Below are 20491 nucleotides of genomic sequence, written 5' to 3' on the forward strand. Positions count from 1 at the left end.
CCCCTCTCTCTTTCTTCTTCTGGAATCCCAATTATTCTAATTATCTATTATCTGTCTATTCATCTTATGGTGTCACTTATCTCTCGAATTCTCCCCTCGTGGTCCAGTAGCTGTTTGTCCCTCTTTTGCTCAGCTTCTTTATTCTCTGTCATTTGGTCTTCTATATCACTAATTCTTTCTTCTGTCTCATTTATCCTAGCAGTGAGAGCCTCCATTTTTTATTGCACCTCATTAATAGCTTTTTTGATTTCAACTTGGTTAGATTTTAGTTCTTTTATTTCTCCAGAAAGGGCTTTTATATCTCCCGAGAGGGTTTCTCTAATATCTTCCATGCCTTTTTCGAGCCCGGCTAGAACCTTGAGAATTTTCATTCTGAACTCTAGATCTGACATATTACCAATGTCTGTATTGATTAGGTCCCTAGCCTTCGGTACTGCCTCTTGTTCTTTTTTTTGTGTTGAATTTTTCCGTCTTGTCATTTTGTCCAGATAAGAGTATATGAAGGAGCAAGTAAAATACTGAAAGGGTGGCAACAACCCCAGGAAAATATGCTTTAACCAAATTAGAAGAGATCCCAAATCGTGAGGGGGGAGAAAGTGGATAAAAAGAGTTTCAAAAAGGAAGAAAGGAAAAAAAAGAAAAAAGAATTTAAAAAAGAAAACAAATAAAGAAAAATATAAAAAAGAAAAAATATATATATTAGATAAACTAGTTAAGAAAACGTTAAAAAAGAAAAAGGTAAAAGTTAAAAAAAAAATTTTACCAGAAGGCGAGAAAAAAAACAAAAAATGAAAAAGAAAAAAATTAAATTAACTGCAAGACTAAAAAAAATCACAGGGAAAAAGCCGTAAGTTCCGTGCTTCGCTTTCTCCTCCTCTGGAATTCTGCTGTTCTCCTTGGTATTGAAACCGCACTCCTTGGTAGGTGAACTTGGTCTCCGCTGGATTTCTTGTTGATCTTCTGGGGGAGGGGCCTGGTGTAGTGATTCTCAAGTGTCTTTGCCCCAGGCGGAATTGCACCGCCCTTACCAGGGGCCGGGGTGAGTAATCCGCTCGGGTTTGCTTTCAGGAGCTTTTGTTCCCTGAGCGCTTTCCGTAGAGTTCCGGAGGATGGGAATACAAATGGCAGCCTCCTGGTCTCCGGCCCGGAGGAGCCGAGAGCCCGGGGCTCCACTCCTCAGTGCGCCCTCAGAGAACAGCGCTCAGTTACTCCCATCTGCCTGACCTCCGGCCGCGCTCCGAGCTCCCTGAGCCTGCGACCGGTTCAAGGTAACACCGAGCTGTGAGCTTACTGTCGGCTCTGTCTCTGTATCTGTAGCCGGCTTTCCCGTTCCAATACCCGCAAGCTCTGTGACACTCAGACACCCCCGATCCTTCTGTGACCCTGCGGGACCTGAGGCCACGCTGACCCCGCGTGGGCTTCGCCCCGGTTTAGCCTCTGGAGCGATGTCCCTCAGCGGAACAGACTTTTAAAAGTCCTGATTTTGTGCTTCGTTGCTCTGCCGCTTGCCGGGAGCTGGCCCCTCCCCCCCGGGGTCTATCTTCCCGTCACTTTGGATTCACTTCTCCGCTGGTCCTACCTTTCAGAAAGTGGTTGTTTTTCTGTTTCCAGAATTGCTGTTCTTCTTCTCTTCGATCTGCCGATGGATTTTCAGGTGTTTGCAATCTTTAGATAAGCTATCTAGCTGATCTCCGGCTAGCTGAAGTAGTCTCAGCCTGCTACTTCTCCGCCATCTTGACTCCTCCTCTTTCCTGCTTTTTTAGATTCATTAACCATATAGTTGGGGGTTTATTTCTGGGGTTTCTTTTCTGTTCTATTGATCTCGGTGTCTATTTATTTTTTAAAGATTTTATTTATTTATTTGTCAGAGAGAGAGAGAGTGAGAGCAAGTACAGGCAGACAGAGTGGAAGGCAGAGGCAGAGGGAGAAGCAGGCTCCCTGCGGAGCAAGGAGCCCGATGTGGGACTCGATCCCAGGATGCTGGGATCATGACCTGAGCAGAAGGCAGCTGCTTAACCAGCTGAGCCACCCAGGCGTCCCTCGGTGTCTATTTTTGTGCCAGTATTATACTCTTTTGGTTACTACTGCTTTGGAATATTACTTGAAGTCCAGAATTGTGATGACTCCAGCTTTGCTTTTTCGTCTTCAAGATTGTTTTGGAGTCTGCTGTTGTTCCCCACAAATTTTAGGATTGTTTGTTCTAGTTCTCTGAAAAACGTTGTTGCTATTTTGGTAGGGGTTGCATTGAATGTGTAGATTGCTTTGAGGAGTATACACTTTAACAATATGTGTTCTTCCAATACATGAGCATGGGATGTCATTTCTTTGTGTTGTCTTCAATTTCTTTCATCAATGTTTTATACTTTTCAGAGTACAGGTTTTTCACCTCTTTGGTCAGGGTTATTCCTAGGTATCTTAATATTTTTGGTGCAAATTTAAATAGGATTGTTTTCTTTTTTTTTAAGATTTTATTTATTTATTTGCCAGAGACAGAGGGAGAGAGAGCGAGCACAGGCAGACAAAGAGGCAGGCAGAGGCAGAGGGAGAATCAGGCTCCCTGCCGAGCAAGGAGCCCGATGTGGGACTCGATCCCAGGACCCTGGGATCATGACCTGAGCCGAAGGCAGCTACTTAACCAACTGAGCCACCCAGGTGTCCCTAAATAGGATTGTTTTCTTAATTTCTCTTTCTGCTGCTTCATTATTGGTGTATAGAAATGCAAAAGATTTCTGTGCATTAATTTTGTATCCTGCAATTTTATTTTATTATTCTATTATTTTAAAGATTTATTTGTTTATTTATTTGACAGAGATCACAAGTAGGCAGAGAGGCAGTGGGGGAGTGGCACGAGAGGAGCAGGCTCCCTGCTAAGCAGAGAACCCCATCTGGAGCTTGATCCCAGGACCCTGGGATCGTGACCAGAGCCAAAAGCAGAGGCTTTAACCCACTGAGCCACCCAGTTACCCCGTATCCTGCAATTTTAGAGAATTCATTCATGAGTTTTAGCTGTTTTTTCATGGAGGATTTAGGTTTTCTATATATAGTATCATGGCATCAACATATAGTGAAAGTTTTACTTCTTCCTCACCTATTTGGATGCCTTTTTTTTTTTAAGATTTTTTTTTTTTTTATTAATTTGACAGAGAGATATCACAGGTAGACGGAGAAGCAGCCAGAGAGAGAGAGATAGGGAAGCAGGCTCCCTGCCGAGCAGAGAGGCTGATGCGGGACTCGATCCCAGGACCCTGAGATCATGACCTGAGCCGAAGGCAGCAGCTCAACCCACTGAACCACCCAGGTGCCCTATTTGGATGCCTTTTATTTCATTGTGTTTTCTGATTGCTGTGGCTAGGACTTCCAATACTATGTTGAAGAAATGTAGTAAGAGTGGACATCCCCATCTTATTCCTGACTGTAGAAAAGTTCTCAGTTTTTCCCCATTGAGGATGATATTAGCTGTTGAGTATGTTCCCTCTCAAATTTCTTTGTTGGAGGTTTTTAACCATGAATAGAAGTACTTTGTCAAATGCATTTTCTGTGTCTATTGGAAGGAAAAAATGAAACAAGATGGGATTTGGAGGGAGACAAACCATAAAAGACTTTTTTGGAGGCCGAGAAAAATTAAGCCATCCCACGTCAAGCCCTTTGGAACTGTTGGCCTGATACCTTGCTTACAGAGTTCCCAGCAGCCTCACCAGGTGAGTAAAGAATGTCACTTCCTGGCAGGATACTTTGGAAACCTCAGGAAGAGGAATTCGCCCAAATCGTCAGGTATTGCAGGCATGTCTGATGGCAAGTATCTGGCTTGACTTCTGGCCTGGAAAGGCTACTATAAGTTCAACCTAGAGATTCCTTATAAGAAGTTCCAGCAGAGCAGATTCTAAAAGATCTATATAATTATTCACTGTTCTTGCTGAGCTTACGTAAATAATTAGGCCAAGTTTGTTAAAACTGGACTTGTTTTTCAAATAAATTAGACCTGATTTGACTATCTCTGGAAATGAGGGTTATTCTAGAGAGAAAAATTTGTGTTTTAATATCACACCTTTATGGATGTTAAATTCTAGATTTAATTGTTTTTAAATGCTTGTTTACCTCAACTAGACAACTTGAGGTAAACTTCAGAGAAGTTGCACGATAGCTCGTTTAAACGATCTTGCTTTTGCCAGTCAGCCCCAGATATAAGGAGCATTTTGGGAATTACAAGCAGCCTTACTGAGTGCCAAAGCATTGGACATCCCAGATATTACCAAGCCCTCCCACTTATATGTGGATAAAGAGGCAGGGGTGGCCAAAGGAGTTGTGACTCAGACTCTGGGGTCTTGGCAAAGGCCAGTAGCCTATCTTAGCAAGATACTAGATCCAGTAGCAGCTGAGGTCCCCCTTGCCTCTGCATAATTGCTGCCACGGCCTTCCTGGTCAAGGATGCAAGTAAATTGACTTTGGGTCAAAATCTCATCTTGACTACCACTCACGCTATCGAGGGCCTTCTCCAGACTTATTGCTGAGACCTTGTTGCTGAGACCAGCCTGGACCCATAATTCGGTCCTTCCTTAGTTTTCTCTGAGAGAGGGAAATGTGGAGGCCGAGAAAAATTAAGGCCATCCCACTTCAGGTTTAGCCTTAGCATAAGTACACCCATCTTAGCTCGGGCAGCCATCTCAGACCCCTGTGCCCTAAGGCTGAACTCTCCTCTACTTTACTTTAGTTCTTAGAACCCCCACCCTGCTTTAGTAACAGGAAGCCCCACCCTGCTTTAGTTCCGAGAGCCCCCCACCCTGCTTTAGTAACAGGAACCCATAAATACCCATGCCTTAACTAAGCTCGGGGTCCAAGTCCCTACTTCGCTGTGTCGGGTATACTTGGGCCCAAGCTTAAGCTTGTTAAATAAACCCTTGTGTGATTGCATTTGTGTTGGCTCCTTAGTGATCTCTCGGATGTGAAAACTGTGGTACAACACTTTTAATCTCATGAAACAAACTAAGGGCTGCTGGGGAGCGGGGAGGGGGGTAGGGGTAGGGATGGGGTTGCTGGGTGATGGACACTGGGGAGGGAATGTGCTATGGTGAGTGCTGCAAAATGTGTAAGACTGATGAGTCACAGACCTGTACCTCTGGGGCACATAATACATTATATGTTAATTAAGAAAAAAAAAACAAAGAAAAAAAAGGAAAAAATAATGGAAAGCCACTAATATCAGCTAATATTCATTAAGAATTTATTAAGTGACAGATGACAAGGGAGCATAAGATTAGCTGAAGACAAAGCAAAAGCTGACACCCTGCAAACTCCTGGGTGGGACATGTGCGACATTCTTTCAAGAATCTCCCAACTATCTCAATACTAATACCTTGCTAGAGGGGAAAACAACCTTAATTTGACAATGGCATGGTGTCTGATATCTTATAAGTATCTTGTAGGTTGGTCCTCTTTAGCATATGAAAGTTCTTTTGAAACCTCCCTTTCTTTACTTCCCCTAACTCCCAAGTATATAATCACTGCTCCTTAAGCCCCTGGTGCTGCAGCTCTTTCTGACCACAGGCCCTGGGCCAGTGCTTTACTAAATGTAGCATTTTGCACCAAAGATGTCTCAAGAATTCTTTCTTGGTCATTGGCTCCAGACCTTACCCTACCAAACCTTATCTGTATTACAAACCCCATCAACAGACACTAATCCCAACATTTTATGTAATTAACCCACTTAAATTTACAAGCAAACCAATGAGGATGGGCCTCTTAATGTTCCATTTTGGAGATGAGGACTACTAAGGTATAGATAAGTTTATTCAACCCTCCAGGCTCCACAGTCAGTCTATGGGAGAAGCAGGGTTCACATCCCGCATTTTGTGTCCTCCCTTAAACTTCTTTTCTACCTTGAGCAATATTACCAGATGTCCACAAATGGTACTTGCATGACCATACTTGTTATAAAGGAAAATTTGTACCCAAGATGGCTGACCGAGCTGACTAAAAGGTCCCGCCCATTGTTCTAAGGGACTTCTCGTTCTTCCTCCCTACCCCATTTCCTGTGGGTGTCAAAAGTATCAAGTATGTGGAAGTAGAAGGGTATAAATTACCATCCCTGCTAGTACTCTGGGCTCAGACCTTTGGAGGACACTCTCCTCTGAGCCCGCTGGTGTTAAACAAACCTCCGATCCTCCAAAGTCTCCAAGTACCACTTGGTTCTTCCATCAGGACCCAGTCCAGGTTCTGTAACAGTTATAGGACGTCTCTAACATCATGTTGCCATGAATAATAGTGATCTCATAGTAGGAACAGCCATTTAACCTCTTCACTGACAGAATGTCGAGTTTCCCTCCCCCTCACCCTCACAGGACACCCCCACCATCATTAGAGAACAACAGCCAAGCCTTTTAGCATAACTCATGATCCAACTTAAGCCTGGACTACGTTTCTGGTTATTCCAATCACTCTTCTCCTACACCCATTCATTAATTCAATAAACTAACATTTCTTCAGGCCCTGCTATGTCAAATATAGCCAAGTACTGTGCTATGATGTGGTTTTAGAACGTAGGTGAGGTTCAGTGGGGTGGAGTCCAGCGCCCAGGACCAAGAAAGAATTCTTGGAATGTCTTTGGCACAAAATGGTGGTTTATTAAAGCATGGGGGTAGGACCTGTGGGCAGAAGAGCTGCTGTAGGAGGGTTGTGAGGGGTGACTGCTTATATACTTGGGAGTTGGGGAAGGTAAGGAAAAGGGAAGTTTTCAAAAGAACTTTCATATGCTAAAGAGGACCAAAGGATATGTAGGCCTTGCCATTGTCAGGTTAAGGTTGTTTTTCCCTCTACCGAGGCATTAACATTAAGATAGTCTGGAGCTTCCTGGAAGAATGTCATATATATATATATATATATATATATGCGCAGGCGGAGCAGCATAGGTTGAGGGAGAAGCTGGCTCCCCGCTGATCAGGTATGTATATATGTATGTATGTGTGTGTGTGTGTGTGTATATATATAATCACCCAGGAATGGGGTGGACGAAGGTTTTAGGGTATCAATCAGCTTGTGCTTTGTCTCCAGCTAGACTTCTGCTTCCTCATCACTGGGGCCTGGGAATACAGCTATAAACAAAACAAAATTCTTGCTTCTGCAGGGGTTCCTTGCTGGAACAGAGGTCAGCAAACTTTTTCTTGTATAGGACCAAATAGCAAATAGTTTAAAGTAAGAGAGTCATCTGATCTCTTTCACGACTACTTAACTCTGCTATTGAAATGCAAAAGCAGCCATAGACAATGTGTAAAGGGATGGGCGTGGCTGTATTGTTATAAAATTTTATCTCCAGAAACAGATAGTGGGTCAGTTTTGGCACCGGGGCAATAGTTTGCCAACCTCTCTCTTCTAAAGTTAGGCATATCACAGACCTATACCCCTGAAACAAATAATATGTTATATGTTAATTAATTGAATTTAATTTTTTTAAAAAGGGACAGCTTGTAAAAGGATAAAAGGAGGGTGCCTGGGTGGCTCAGTCTGTTAAGTGGTTAAGCATCTGCCAGGATCCTGGGATCAAGCCCAGCATTGGGCTCCCTGATCAGCAGGGAGCCTGCTTCTCCCTCCCCCAATGCTGCTCTGCCTGCTTGTTCTCTCTCTCCAATAAATAAATAAAATATTTAAAAAATAGAGACATTGGCATTGGCGATATATTGGCATTAAGCCAATACATAATAGATGTATTTCAGGTGGTGATGAGTGCTATGGAAATTAAATAGGGTGAGGAGGTAGAGACTGACTGTGGTTTCTAGCTATTTTCCAAAGGATGTGTCTGAGAAGGCCTCACCAGGAAGGAAATAAGAAGCAGAGAGACCTGAAGGGGGTAAGGGAATCACCCATGGGATTATCTGGGGGTACTGTCCCAGGAGAAGAGAACCACAAGGATAAAAACCTTGAAGTCCAGTCTCTCTCTCTCTCTCTCTCTCTAGCATCACTTCCCTCTGGTCTCTTGCTCTAATGACCCTTATGAGTGAGGCCTTCCCACCCACGCTAAATATAATCCCTCCACCCCCAGTATACCCCAACATGCCCTTTCCTCCAGCTTGGCCTTATCGTTCTATGCAGCACTTGCCATTCTCTAATATATGTATTTACTGACCTAATCTATAAAATCGGGGACTCTGTTGGTTTTGTTCTCTCTTGTGTCCTCAGCACCTAGAACAGTACTCACGCCTATGACACGTGCTCAGAAAATTTTTTGAAGGTGGCTAGAAGCCAGGCACTTGGCGCACATTACTAAAACACACAGATATCCTCCAAGGTGGGCATTTTCCTGAGACTCAGGATTGGTAATTTGCTTAAGGTCACACAACCAGGACTTGAGGGCTACAGGCTTTGAAATGAAGTCTTCCAGTTTCCAAAACCCACAAGTCCTGGATATTTGGGTGTCAGGCTTGAGGTGAGATGGCCCCAACATCTGAGGACAAAATGTGTCCATCCACTACAAGACGGTACCCATTCCATATCTGATGTCAGAAGACACAGAAGGAATCCCCTGCAATGAGATCTCCACAAAGCAGTTCAGGGGACTGAATTGTGACTCCCCGTAGACAGTGGGTGTGACCCCCTCAATCCCAGGGAATGGACTGAAGGAAGTAGTCACCCTCTACATCCATGTAGTCACCTACATGGGCTAAGCAGAAAGATGTGGATGAGTTTACAAAAAGTCACATCACACATACCTCTCGTGGATTTTTTGGACAGTGACCAGACTAGCAGGAGGAGGGCATTCATATATGGGATGTGGTCTTAGATTTCTCAGAATGATCTCCTGGAGAGACATTTGAAATCTGGCTTAGGTAAGCTTGGTGGATTTGTACCCACCATGTGGCTTCTATAGAGACCCTCACCATATACATTATAAACTGTTACAGCACACACACACACACACACACACACACAGGTGGATACAGTAGAGATACATTTTTTCCTTTAAAATATTTTATAACTTATAAAACATAATGAGAGTGAAAAAACAGATGAGCAACAGCATAAATTTACACATTACAAATATTTTTTCTTTATATAATGCAATACATAACCATTTTAACAAACTTATATCTAAATTGAACTATTTTCTGGCTCAGTTTTACAAATTCATTAATTATGTCATGAAAATTTATACTTTTAACAACTTTCTTTTTATTTTATTTAAGTTTTTATTTTAATTCCAGTTAGTTGCCATACAACTTAAGAAACAAAACAAATGAGCAAAAGGAAAAAAGAGAGAAAGAGAAATCAGGAAACAAACTCTTGAGAACAAACTGAAGGTTACCAGAGTGGGGAATAGGGGGACAGGTAAAATAAGTGGTGGAGATTAAGGAGTGCGAATGTCATGATGAGCACTGGAGGATGTATGGAATTGTTGAGTCACCATATTGTATACCTGAAACTAATATAACACAGTGGAGATAAATTGCAATAGCTGATATTCACTGAGCATTTCCTCTATGTCAGATCCTGTTTAAGAGTGTAATTCATTCAGTCTCTTCCTATCGGCACCCTTATTTACATCCTTCAAGGCTACATTTAAAAAGCACCTTCATGGGGCGCCTGGGTGGCTCAGTGGGTTAAAGCAGCTGCCTTCAGCTCAGGTCATGATCCCAGGGTCCTGGGATGGAGCCCCACATCGGGCTCTCTGCTCAGCAGGGAGCCTGTTTCCTCCTCTCTCTGCCTGCCTCTCTGCCTACTTGTGGTCTCTGTCAAATAAACAAATAAAATCTTAAAAAAAAAAAAAAAGCACCTTCATGAAGGGCACCTGGGTGAATCAGCAGGTTAAGCATCCAACTCTTGACTTCAGCTCAGGTTATGATTTCAGGGTCTTTTTTTTTTTTTTAAGATTTTATTTATTTATTTGACAGACAAAGATCACAAGCAGGCAGAGAGGAGGAAGCAGGCTCCCTGCTGAGCAGAGAGCCCAATGTGGGGCTCGATCCCAGGACCCTGAGATCATGACCTGAGCCGAAGGCAGTGGCTTAACCCACTGAGCCACCCAGGTGCCCCATGATTTCAGGGTCTTGAGATCAAGCCTCGAGTCAGGCTCCTTGCTTAGGAGGGAGTCTGCTTGAGTTTCTCTCCCTCTGCCCCTCTTCTTGCTCTCTCTCTCTCTAAAATAAAAATAAATACATGTACATGTTTCATGAAAGCTGTTCTGATCGTTGAACTTGAAGGTGACCTCTTTTTCCTTCAAAAGTTTATGACATTCTCTTGTACCCCCTTGGAAGTTCTAGATACTTCTTCATCTAAGTTATTTGTGAGCATGCTTCAAGATTATAAAAAGCTTTATTTCAAGATCTTGTCTCATACATCATTTTCCTTACAAGTCCATATGGTACCTGGAGTATTTGAGTCTAGGCTTAGTGACTTTCAGAATATTTGATCCCTCCCCATGTTTCAATTCACTTTGTTGTCAAATGAAGAAGATAATGGTATTGCCCTAGTAGGACTGTTGTGAAGAATGAGATAATGTATGTAAAACCCTTTTCTAAAATATCCTAGGTGACTTCAAAACATACTCAGTGAAATGGGATGATTGGGTTCTATTTAGGTAATTCTCTGCCACAGCTGTATACCATGTAAGCATCCCTGAAAATGAGACCGAGATCCTGATTCAGTACATTTGGAGTGGGGCCCATCTGCATCTTTGAGGCCATGCTTTGAGGAGCTAGGATATAGCACTGTGCTCAGGAGCCCTGGGTCGGGATTCTGAGGCTGTGCCAGGACTCAGCTGGAAAGACTGCTGTAATAGACTTGTCATGTCCTCCAAGGGAATAGCCAGGGAGGCTGCTGGCAAGAATGCTGGGGATTTCCCACTGTGCATCCCTCTGGCAGCATGCCATTTTACTCGGGACATGGGAATCACTTAATCATAATGTACAGTGCCAATTTTCTCATGCAAAGATGAAAACACTGGTTCACTTTCCCTCATCAGCAGAAATTGTGTTCTAACTTATCTCTAGACTAATGGATATTGCTTTGTAGAACTATATTCACTACTCCATTGCCAATAGCAATGAGTAAGTAGTGGGAGCAGTCAGTAAAGTTCAGAGGTCCCATAGTGGCTGAGAGGTAGTGCAACTGTGTGACTTGGGCTGAGAACCAGGTGTTTGTAAGAATTAGGACTGAATCTTTGAAGTCACATGGGGAATTAGATTGGAAGGAGGAATGGAGTGCTGTAGAAAAGGAAATAGATTTCACAAAGTGAAGGAAAACTTGTTTTCACCATGTCATCCAGGAACACTTTTCTTTCTTTTTTTTTTTAAACATATAATGTATTATTAGCCCCAGGGGTACAGGTCTGTGAATCGCCAGGTTTACACACTTCACAGCACTCACCATAGAATATACCCTCCCCAATGTCCATAACCCCACCTCCCTCTCACTACCCCCCCTCCCCCCGGTCACCCTCAGTTTGTTTTGTGACATTAAGAGTCTCTTATGGTTTGCAGGACCACTTTTCTTAAAAAAAAAAAAACATAATTATACAAGTAATACAAATTTATTATTTTATAAAAAAAGAAGATACAGATCAATAAACAAACTCCTCCATAATTCCACAATGTATACTGTTAATACTTTAGAAGGAAATCCTATGGCTACATCCTCACACGTCTCCATATACTTAGAAATGACACTTCCAAGACAGAGTGCTGTGTACTTCACATAACAACTATACTTGGTGAACTGTCATTTTTGTCTTTAGCCCATTTTCCTATTCTTTTTCTTCTCTGTTGGTGAAGATGCTTTATCTATATTAAGTAACTTTTTAAAATATGCTAATTTTTAATTAATCTGGGATGTATTCTGGTATAAGGCATGGAATATAATCCTGAAAGTTTGCATTTATTATCGGTTTTTCTAAACTGTGAAACTGTTTTCCTATCAGCATTAATGGAATAATGAAGACTCTCACCTTAAAAAATCACGTTGTTGGGAGTGCCTGGGTGGCTCAGTGGGTTAAAGCCTCTGCCTTCAGCTCAGGTCATGATCCCAGGGTCCTGGGACCAAGCCAAGCCCCTCATCGGGCTCTCTGCTCAGTGGGGAACCTGCTTCCCCCTCCTGCTCTGCCTGCTTCTCTGCCTACTTGTGATCTCTCTTTCTCTCTGTCAAATAAATAAATAAAATCTTTTAAAAAATTACATTGTTGGATCCTTGTAACCCTGAGGTATATAATGTGATTAGCTCAGCCCAGCAGACAAGAAAATTAAAGCATAGAAAAGGTGAATAGTGTGGCAAGGAGTTGAACCAGACTTTGTTTTAGAGGTTGTCAGTAAACCTTATTTCTGGCATGTCTAGGTGGCTCAGTCCTTAACCATCTACCTTGGGCTCAGGTCATGGTACCAAGGTCCTGGGATTGAACCCCACATCAGGCTCCCTGCTCAGTGGGTAGTCTGATTCTCCCTCTCCCACTTCCCCTGCTTGTGTTCCCTCTCTCGCTGTGTATATCTCTGTCAAATAAATAAATAAAATCTTAAAAATAAGTAAATAAACCTTATTTCTATTAAATAAATGTTAAACAGATCACTTTATTTCATCCCTCAAATGTAATTGATTCCCATAAAGGAGCTAGAGCATTCATCTCCAGAGTCCCTACTCCTTGGGGATAGCAATGCTGTGTTGTACTGAATGGATCCTCTTCTCTGGGAAGACATTTACAATACGTCATTTAGGGATGACTGGGTGGTGCAGTCAGTTAAGTGTCTGTCCTTTGGCTTGGGTCATGATCCCAGGTCCTGGGGTCGAGCCCTACCACGGCTCCCTGCTTGCTTCTAAGCCCTCTGCCTGCTCTACCCACAGCTTGCTCTGCTTGTGCTCTCCCTCTCTCTAACAAATAAATAAATAGAATCTTTAAATATAAAATAAATAAATAAAATACATCATTTAGGGGCACCTGTGTGGCTCAGTGGGTTAAAGCCTCTGCCTTCAGCTCAGGTCATGATCCCAGGGTCATGGGATTGAGCCCCACATCGGGCTCTCTGCTCAGCAGGGAGCCTGCTTCCTCCTCTCTCTGCCTGCCTCTCTGCCTGCCTCTCTGCCTACTTGTGATCTCTGTCAAATAAATAAAATCTTTAAAAAAAAATACATCATTTATCCCCCCAAAGTGTAATAAGTAGGAATAGAATTCTTCATCTCTATCAGTACTTTTTTTTCAACTAAAAACTTGTAAATTGTGGGGTGCCTGGGTGGCTCTGCCTTTAGCTCAGGTCATGATCCCATAGTCCTGGGATCAAGTCCCATAGCCTGCTCCTTGCTCAGCAGGGAGTCTGCCTCTTCCTCTGCCTGCTCTGTGCTTGTGCTGTCTCTTTCTCTCTCTCTGATAAATAAAATCTGAAAAAAAAAAAAGAAAAGAGGGGCGCCTGGGTGGCTCAGTGGGTTAAAGCCTCTGCCTTCGGCTCAGGTCATGATCCCAGGGTTCTGGGATCGAGCCCCACATCGGGCTCTCTGCTCAGCAGGGAGCCTGCTTCCTCCTCTCTCTCTACCTGCCTCTCTGCCTGCTTGTGATCTCTGTCTGTCAAATAAATAAATAAAATGTTTAAAAAAAAAAAAAAGAAAGAAAGAAAGGAGCGACTTGAGTACAAAGACTGGCAAAGACCAGACCAAACCAGTCTGTGCCAAGATGGACCCCAGTGCTAAACTTTCACCAACTTTTCCCCTCATTATTATACTAAAAACCACACCCCAGGGTGAAGATTTAACATGTTAATTAAACATGTGATGTGTGAAGAAGCATAATCTTTTAAGTACACAGGTGCAAATAAATCACAGCCTCTACATGCTTAGACCACCCTTTTCCCACCTAAGTTTCTTTGAAAAACTCTCCCTGACCTCTCCCTGGGGAGTCAGCCTGAGGATTGTTTCCTTTGTGCTATTTCCCTTGTGCTCCAGCATAAGCCCCAATAAAGCCTTGCCTGAAACTCCCATTTGGCCTTTTGTCCATTTTTATTTTTTAGTGAGCCCAAGGGTCTAGTTTGGTAACATGATGACCTCTAACATGCTCTATGACCTGGAGCATGTTATACTGTCTGGCACCTGTTTCTTCCTCAAAATGTCCAATTTATTTAAAAAAAAGATTTTATTTATTTATTTGAGAGAGAGAGCATGAGAGGAGAGAGGTCAGCAGCAGAAGCAGACTCCCCACCGAGCAGGGAGCCTGACACAGGACTCGATTCCGGGACTCCTGGATCATGACCCAAGCTGAAGGTAGTCATCCAACCAATTGAGCCACCCAGGTGCCCTCCAATTTCTTTTTAAAACGTCCAAGTTGGATGAGCCTCAAAGTCCTGGCTCTAAAATTCCCTTGATCTCTCAATTGCATTAAACACAGAAGTATATACAAAGATGTGTCTTAGAAAAAGCAACAGGCAGAGCTCTGTTCCTGAAGAGGGGTGGAGAATTGAACTGAAAGGCAGGTTGTGGCCACATTTCGAATGGCCTCAAAGGACAACTGAGGATGTTTGAACATTACCTTATGGCCATGGAGAATTATGGAAGGTTTTAGACCAGGACAGTATTGTTGAAGATAGGTTTAGGTAACATAAAAATAAATTCCCAGGAAGAAAGAGTAATAGGATGAGAAAAATATGAAATGCATCAGAAAGTTATTCTGGGCAGACTCCAAAAGATTTGAGCTGTACCTCTTCTGTTTTCACAGGTGCATTTGTTTTGTTTTTAATAATGTAGCATTGAATATCACGATTTAAAAGTTTTTATTTTTAGTTTTTATTTTTTAAAAGATTTCATTTATTTGAGAGAGAAAAAGACCATGCGAGCAGGGTGAGGGGCAGAGGGAGATGCAGACTCCCCGCTGAGCAGGGATCCCGATGCAGGGCTCAATTCCAAGACTTGGGGATCATGACCTGAGCCAAAGGAAGACGCTTAAGGGACTGAGCCACCCAGGTGTCCCAAGTCCCTCTTTCAATAAGCATCCTGTCTCTGCACTTCTGCAAGATATGCTACTCAAGGGTATAGAGTTTTAGCTATCCTGGAATGTTGGATTTGATGGTTAGGGTTGAGGGGATCCAAGTTCAGTCCCAGCTCTGTCTCAATGGTGCAGGCAGAACTTTGGTTTTTCAACTCCTCTTGGGGCCATTGCCTTCTGAATATATAATATGTGGTAGGCAAACACTCGTTGAATGTGTTGCATGATTTGCAATGTAAAAACTGTGTTCTGTTGACCTGGCAGGATTGCCATCTTTGTTGTGAATGAGTGAAATGAGGGAAGGCAAGAAGCAACGTGCACATCAGTTGAGCAATTCCAAAGCAATAAAACATGGCGGAGGACTTGCTGAAGGAACCTGTGCATAGTGGCATCTGCTGCTTGTTACCATAGGAAGCAGCAGGGAGGAGTGGACCCAGAATGAAAACTGGGGCATTTTGGTTCCATATCATGTCCCCTCTGCCCCGACCAGGAATGAGTTGAAGACCTGTATGGGAGGGTCTGTCAGCAATGGTTTCTTTTTTTTTTTTTTTTAAGATTTTATTTATTTGACAGAGAGAGATCACAGTAGGAGAGAGGAAGGGAAGAGATCACAGAGAGAGAAGAAGGGAAACAGGCCCCCTGCTGAGCAGAGAGCCCGTTGTGGGACTCGATCCCAGGACCCTGAGATCACGACCTGAGCCAAAGGCAGCGGCTTAACCCACTGAGCCACCCAGGCGCCCTCAGCAATGGTTTCTTACCCTCACTGCCAAGTCCTGGTCATCAGAGGACACTAGAAATACAAATTATTAGAGATTTTTCACTTTTTGGTGAGGAAACTGAAGTCCAACAGGGTAGGAATTGGTATACAAGGAATCCTTCACGGAGAAAAAAACCACTAAGAAACCTCATGAATTATCTCAGCAATTGTTTTTTTTAATTTTTTTTTTATTTGACAGAGAGAGAGAGATCACAAATAGGCAGGCAGGCGGGGTGGGGGGGGGGGAAGCAGGCTTCCCTGCTGAACAGAGAGCCTGAGGCAGGGCTCTGTCACCAGGACCCTGAGATCTTGACCTGAGCCGAAGGCAGAGGCTTAACCCTCTGAGCCACCCAGGTGCCCCTCAGCAATTGTTTTAAAACTCCGTCCTACAAAAGGCTTCTGAGGGCCCTTCAGGTGCCCCTGGACCAATTTCCCACAGCTAGAGCCTGTGTGCATGGGGGCCCTAATTCCCCTCCACTTGCCTTTCCACATCAACCAGAACAGCAGCTGAGGGTTATTGGAGTTCACAGAACAAACAAAAAGGGTTAAAAACCTTTGGTATCATTTTAGACCAAGGGACTGAGGGAGTAGAAGACTCAGAGAAAACTGCACATCTCTCTCTCAGTCTCCTTTTGTCCACTACATTGGAGGACCCCTCCCCCAACACACATACCAATTTACACCCCACTCATTTGACACATGAGTTTTGTCATTTCTGGAACACCTCTTTTTGAAACCACCTTCAAATCCCAAAGCACAGGTGTTTCAAATATTTATAACATTATGGAAAATGTATCTTTTGAGTATGAACTTTCATTTGGGGAGCTGTTCGGATGATGTTTAGGATCACATCTGGTCAAAAAGGTGGGGAATCTGGGACACCGGATTGGTGGTGTCGGTGGTGTCAGATGGGTGGCTCAGTCGGTTAAGCATCTAACCTTCAGCTCAGATCATGATCCTGGGGTCCTGGCATCAAGCCCTGCATTGGGCTTCTTGCCCTGCTTCTCCCTCTGCCTGCCATTCCCCATGCTTGTGTGCACGCGCTCTCTCTCTCTCTCTGACAAATAGATAAAATCTTAAAAAAACAAAAAAAAAAACAAGGTAGGGAATCCAAAGGTGAAATACCACTGGACCCTAAACAGGCTGTAAAAGGAGAACGGATGACTGATTGATTTCTTTGTATATTTCTGAAGACCAACTCTAAAACAGGAACACCAGAAACACTAAATGGTCTGGATACAGTTTTTTAAAATAAATCTAGCCTCTTAATTAGACCAACTTGAAAGGCCAGCTCAGAGTGAAAATAAGAAATATCCTGGCCTAGCAAAGAATAAGCCATTTGAATTACAAAAAACCCTAGTTAGAATCCCATCACCACTGCGACCTAGCTGCAGAACCTGGAATATTAGCTCAATAAATCAGAAACTCAGTTTCCTCACTGGGAAACTGTGTTTAGTAATTCTTACCTTGCACAATTCTTATGGAAAATTAACATACTCTGCATAAAGTATCCAGCTCGGTTCTTGGTCATAGCATCCCTCAACATATGGTGCATATTACCATTATTATGATTAAATTTCTCTAAAAACTACCTGTAATGTGCAACTAGATTTGCATTGCACTTGCATTCTCCATGAAAACAAAGAGATTGGGAAAATACGTGAGATGCAAAAAAGTAGATTTCTGGACAGCTCCCTTCTCCCTTCCTTTTTTTGTTTTTTTTTTTTTAATTTTATTTGTTTATTTGACAGATAGAGATCACAAGTAGGTAGAGAGGCAGGCAGAGAGAGAGAGGAAGCAGGCTCCCTGCTGAGCAGAGAGCCCAACGCGGGGCTCGATCCCAGAACCCTGAGATCATGACCTGAGCCAAAGGCAGAGGCTTAACCCACTGAGCCACACAGGTGCCCCTCAATTCCCTTTTTTATTGGCTTATTGTTTTCCACAGATTTTGCATCCTATGTACCTTCATAACAACTACCACACGCTCCATTTACAATGAACTCCTTTGTTTTCAGGTGAGAGACTATAGCCAGAGCCTATTTCCTTCACTCAGGACCATACCCAAATTAGATCCTAAATGCATCATCACTGTTATCTGGCTCCAGATTAAGTGATTTTGCCACTTTACCACCTGCTGCTTATCCTACCAAGGTATTTCAGGGAATTAATGTTCATTGAGGACGTACTCTGTGCACTAACACAAAGCTATTTCATTCTGATACCCACAACCCTAAAAAAGCAAGAATGATCAGTATATTCACTTTACAAATGAAATGCTGACATTCAAAAAGGGTAAGGATTTTGCCCAAGGACACACAGTGGCCATGTTCGAAAAAACACTTGTCTAAACAGAAAAGCCTTCAGAATCATGGGAATCAAAATACAGAGGTGTGATGAGGTCTATGTCCACCATCCCCACCATTGACTTCCCAGCCCTGGTACGTGGGCTCCTGCCCAGAAAGCCCTCCTTTAAGCTTCTTCCTAAACCAGATCTCTAGTCACAACTGGAGAGGGAGGAGTCACTGAAGGATGTAGGGACCCTGATTTTAATCAGCAAAATCTGAAGTCTGAGTTCCTTTAGAGAGGGATTGTCCACCACAAGTCACAAAGCACTCAGGATCAGACACCCCCATCCCTAGTGCCAGGATACCTGGTATCAGACGCACCAAGATTTTGTAGAAGAGCTCATTGATCAGGGATTAGGTGCACCACTCTCCCTATTTTGAGCTTTGGCTGGCTCTCCATTAAGACAAGACCTTGGGGGACGCCTGGGTAGCTCAGTGGGTTGAGCCGCTGCCTTCGGCTTGGGTCATGATCTCAGGGTGCTGGGATTGAGTCCCGCATCAGGCTCTCTGCTCAGCAGGGAGCCTGCTTCTCTCTCTCTCTCTCTCTCTCTGCCTGCCTCTCTGTCTGCTTGTGATCTCTCTCTGTCAAATAAATAAAATAAATAAAAATCTTTAAAAAACAAAAAAAGACAAGACCTTGGACTAGAATTCAAAGGTTCCTCCAACTCTAACATAGAAGATATATTGCAGCCACGTATTGGGCATCAAGACAGATAGGGACTCTGAAATCAGGTCTATTTGGAAAACTTTACTGTGCTATTTGCTGGCTCTGTGATTTTGAAAGAAGTTATTTATTTTCCAAGCCTCAGTTTCCAACTCTGTAGAAGAGAGATTACATGAAGTACTGCACATAAACCAATGGCTAGTATATAATAAGCACTTTTAAAATGTTAACCAATACACTTTTTAAATTAATTTAAGAAACACACAGGGATACATTTGCTCCAGAGAGGATCTCCCATGTGATCCAGACAGCAATTGTCCTTTCCTACCTGATTCCTGGTCTCACCAAAGAACCACAGTGCTTTGGTGCTACCTCCAGAAGGCCCAGAATAAATATCACTCTTGCCTGGCAATGAATGACTCTCCAGCCTTCAACAATTGATGGCACTGCATAGCTGAGGCTAATTAAAGTGCTATAAACACTACTATCCCCATGTCACTCATGTGCCCTCAATCCTCCAACCTTTTATTCCAGGCCTTCTACGATCTGGTTTTTTATCTCGCCAAATTCTAGAAGTTGTTAAAGATCCAACTCAGTTTTTACTTCCTTTTTAAAGCTTTTTTGAGCTTTTATTGGACTTATCTGTGAACTATGATGACACTTAGCATCAATATCATAACACACTTTTTGTCATTGTCACTTTATTTTTTAGAAGATTTTATTTATTTACAAGAAAGAGGGAGAGAGAAGAAACAGACCCCCACTGAGCAGGTTGCCCAATGAGGGGCTTAATCCCAGGACCCTGGGATCACGACCTAAGCTAAAGATAGATGCTTAACGGACTGAGCTACCCAGGCACCCCATCATTGTCACTTTAAACAGAATAGTAATCACTCCCATTCTAGATTTTTAAACTTCTTAAGGATAGGGACCATGTCTTATAAATCTATATGCCCTTATGCTAACCAGTAAAGAACTGAACACCTAGAAAATGGGAAATATAGCATTCATTGGTCCAGTGATTGGTTGTTTTCCCCTCTCTGGCCTCAACGATATCATCTGTAAAATAGCAGCACTGTGAACAACATCTTGTCTAACTTTAATGCTCAATAGAGCATTTTAGTTTTTTAAGATTTTTATTTACTTACTTGAGAAAGAGAGAGCACAAGTGGAGCAGAGGGAGAAGGAGAAGCAGACTCCCTGCTGAGCATGGAGCTCAACATAGGGCTCTATCCTGCACCCTGCGATCATGACCTAAGCTGAAGGCAGATGCTCAATGGACTGAGCCACCCAGGCACCCCTTCAATAGAGCATTTTTAAAAAGCCCTAAACTTTTATTTAAATGTGAGAACTGAAACCATAAAACTGCTAGAAGAAAACATAGGCAGTAATTTCTTTAATATGAGCTGTAGAAATATTTTTCTAGATATGTCTCCTTTTGCAAGAGAAACAAAAGCAAAATTAAACTACTGGGGTTATACCAAAATAAAAAGGGTTTGGACAGTGAAGGAAACCATCAACAAAAGAAAAAGACAGCCCTCTGAATGGGAGAAGATATATGCAAATGATATATCTGAGAAGGATTAATGTCCAAAATAAACAAAGAACTTACACAACTCAACACCCGAAAAACAAATAATCCAATTTAAAAATGGGCAGAGGAGGGGTGCCTGGATGGCTCAGTGGGTTAAGCCTCTGCCTTTGGCTCAGGTCATGATCCCAAGGTTCTGGGATCGAGCCCCGCGTTGGGCTCTCTGCTCAGCAGGGAGCCTGCGTCCTCCTCTCTCTGTGAC

At 42.9% G+C, this 20491-nt stretch overlaps 1 long non-coding RNA gene across 5 annotated transcripts in view; it reads right to left on the reverse strand.

The window, feature by feature from the left end:
• The window catches only part of LOC309856675, a 156531-nt gene that overhangs the window by 52184 nt on the left and 83856 nt on the right, over positions 1-20491 (reverse strand). The gene's annotated exons all lie outside the window — the stretch shown is intronic.

The sequence above is a fragment of the Mustela nivalis genome (genome assembly GCF_964662115.1).
Source record: "Mustela nivalis genome assembly, chromosome: X".
NCBI classification, from domain to species: domain Eukaryota; kingdom Metazoa; phylum Chordata; class Mammalia; order Carnivora; family Mustelidae; genus Mustela; species Mustela nivalis.